This window comes from Rhinopithecus bieti, unplaced genomic scaffold, assembly GCF_001698545.2.
Source record: "Rhinopithecus bieti isolate Rb0 unplaced genomic scaffold, ASM169854v2 scaffold_20175, whole genome shotgun sequence".
NCBI classification, from domain to species: Eukaryota; Metazoa; Chordata; class Mammalia; order Primates; family Cercopithecidae; genus Rhinopithecus; species Rhinopithecus bieti.
Window position 1 is genome coordinate 1512398 of NW_016809984.1, and position 3398 is coordinate 1515795.

Here is a 3398-nt window from a genome sequence, read left to right on the forward strand (position 1 = left end):
ATTCCTGTTACCTGAGAACAGCAGCGAAAGGGGTGTAATGTGGGTATTACCCTTTTAAATGTGACAGCAGCACCCAACAGCTCTCGCTGCAGAGCCCTGGCATCAGTTGGGTTGAAGCAAGCAGTAGGCCTAGGTAGAATCCACACACCCAACTTGCCATTCTTTCCAGGGTAGTTACTACCAATCGCCTATGCAGTATTCTCCCCATTGTCAACGGAACTTTGGTGTTTATTAGGCATGTCAGTATTCCCAATTTAAAAGAACTACAAATCTCATCCTTCTTTCAGATAGGAATGTACAAATGACACAAGAAAAAGTAATTGGATGGAATTTCTTAGAAAGCCCTTGTTGCATTTCCCTTTTTCGAGTTCATTGCCTGAACTCGAATGTTATTGTTGGACTCTAACCATGAGGCAAAAGCCAAGAGAATCTCAAAGGCTTCACTCTGAAATCCTTGACGGCTGAAACCACACCAGCAACTACTCTTTTCCAGCCTTCTCATTATGTGATAATGGGAAACTTATGTCCTTAAGCCACAATGCTTTGAACATTATTATCAGAAGCTGAGTGCAATTACTAACTTATCCAATATTAAACCTATACCTTGGGACCAGAATGCGCAAGAGTGGACAGAGGGAGAGAAGAAGGGGGGGGGAGGGGAGGAGAGAGGGAGAGGGAGAAAGAGAAAGATTACTTACCTACTTATTTGGAGAAAGAAAGAAAGAAGAGATAACTTACCTGCATGAAGGATATTGGATCTAATTGCCCATCTAAGCATGTGAAGCCAAGGGTGGAATGGAGAGAAGGGCAGCCTGCTTCCTGTCTAGGTTTGCTTGTCAAGAAGAGGCAGGAAACAAGAAGTACAATAGAGGAAACCAAAGAAAAGATGTCTTTACTTTCTACATTTTAAGACATATTGTTTTTGTCCACATGTATTTGTTAAAGGGAGGTTGGCAGAGTGGTACTGGTATAAGGACATGTGGTTAAAGATTTTCTCACACAGTTTTTATTTCTGTTTTTCTATTTTTTCATTTTGTTCTTGCTACTAATTGATCTTGCTAGCAATTCTTTCTGTGTCTTACACTGAGAAAGAGAATCTGAGTCGTTGAGTGGTGACAGAGTGGGATGCTTCCTGAGCTGTAGGCCAATTTAAGGATTGGCTGTCTTTGGGTTAGGTGCCCATCCCTGGTCCCAGCATCATTAATGGCAGCATGGAACCTTGTGATTAGGGACATAAGATCACTCTTCTCAGCAGGGACCCGTGGGTGGGGATTCCTTTTGAGGGATCTCTGGACCCCTCTTAGAGTTTTATTTTGTTCACAAACATGAGCTAAGGGTGAGGAGGTTTTAAGTAAAAGCTGATAGAGTTGTAAGCCATTGGATGACAGCCCTTTCGTGCTTCTTCCTAGCAGATTTCACATAAGAGAATGCTGTGCAGCACTGACACTTGGAGGATTCTTTCTCTGTTTGCAGACACGGGAGCTCAAGCCATACCCAGAGACAGTGTGGACATGGCGATTCCCAGAGAGCAGGCCAGGAGGAGAGGGAGGTACCTGGAGGAAGGATGCTGAGCCAGAGAAGACAGCAAACATGACAGAGACTGTACATGGCTGTAAGACATTGTTTGTGAATTTAAGACATTTCCTACTGCATTCTTTTCACGTTTTTCCCTTGGGGTAGGGGACTGAGGGGAAATATACCTACCAGTGGCTCATTATAGGGGAAAATTTCTGTAGAATTTAGTGTTTGATGTTGAAAAACAATTGTGTACATTTGCATACTATTATACTGCCACAATTTTAGCAATTCAAAATATTGATTGAAATTACTTATTCTTTTCCACAAATCTTGAACTAAAATGGAATTTCCAAGAAAATGCATTATGAATCTCTCAATATGCCACCACATACCTCCTATGGTATATGTACCCTCATCTAAAAAATAGAACTCAATGGGGATGCCAAACCCCATGGGGAGGGACTTTGTGGAGATTTGGAGGTCCTACAGTTGCAAGTGGTGGTAAAGCCAGAAAAATGCAGATAACAGGAGGATAACGTTTTGCTCATAGGGTAGACTATGATTAGACATTTTTGGTGGATATATTTATTTATACCGGACAATGGGAGACAACCCGAGGCTGTCATAGCAGGGCTAGCAGGGACCATTTTGTCACATGGCACAGAAACTCACAGAAACTGGAAGTTAGGATAGTGGTGGTGCTGGTGGTTGTGGTGGTAGTCATAGGCATAGTAAAGGTAGTGTTTTGGTGAAGAAATAGGAGAATCACATGAAATTAAGTTGTACCTTGGCTTTCACAGAAATGAAAAGAATACTGGCAGTTAATGTCTCTGCTTTTCCTTTGGGTTTGAATGTTTTCTTTCTGCTACTCTCTACATGTGTATCCCATTCTCTTTCAGACAAGGATTTTCACTAAAACGAATTTCTGCATCTTAATAACATGCCATAATCCCACAGACATAGTGCTCACTCAGTGCAGTATGATTCAGGCACTGTGTCTCAAATCCAGATTTTTGGGAGGGTGAATCCATCTGGACGAGGTCGGATCATCTGTCCAGCTGGTTCACTTAGCTGAGATCAGAGTATTAGGGTCATGTTGAGCTTCCCATACAGAAGTGGACCGTACAGGTGTCAGCGAGGCACAGGGGAGGGGGCCATGGAGGAAATGATGGGGGTTTCTAGAACAAGATTTGAGCTTGAAGAGAAATAGCCATCTCTGAGGTGAGGATGGTAGAATTTGACAACTGATAGGATTTGAGGGATTCCTGTTTGGGAGACTTGGTGGCAAATCCACTTTGAATTTGTTGAATGAATGAACAAACATTTAGTTTGAAAAAGCCATTTTCTGTATTTACTGCTTTCAAACCCTACGAACATTGGATTCCTGGATTGAAATTAAATTAGTTTAATGAGTTTAATTAAATGAGTTTAACTCCACCACTATATGAGTGACCTTTAGCAACTCATTTCTCATAGTTTCTGTTTCCTCATTTATACATGGTCATTAAAAATACCTGCCCTATCTTAAAGGATTGTTGTGATCAATAAAATAGTACAGATTAAAGCACTCTGGGGCTGGCTGTGGTGGCTCATGCCTTTAATTTCAGCACTTTGGGAGGTCAAGGTGGGTGGATCACCTGAGGTCGGGAGTTCAAGACTGGCCAACATGGTGAAATACCATCGCTACTAAAAATACAAAGATTAGCCGGGCGTGGTGGTGGATGCCTGTAATCCCAGCTACTCTGGAGGCTGAGGTGGAAGAATTGGTTGAAACTAGGAGGAGGAGGTTACCGTGAGCTGAGATCACACCATTGCACTTCAGCACTTTAGCCTGGGCGACAGAGCAAGACTGTCTCAAAAAAAAAAAAAAAAAAAAAAAA

The 3398-nt window shown here is 42.1% G+C and overlaps 1 protein-coding gene across 1 annotated transcript in view; it reads left to right on the forward strand.

The window, feature by feature from the left end:
• The first annotated feature begins 1526 nt into the window (after positions 1-1526).
• Positions 1527-3398, forward strand: part of MGAM (maltase-glucoamylase) — a 116364-nt gene continuing 114492 nt past the window's right edge. The window contains exon 1 of the mRNA XM_017891075.1: positions 1527-1612. The gene's annotated coding sequence lies outside the window, so the exon portion shown is untranslated. The remainder of the gene's footprint in view (positions 1613-3398) is intronic.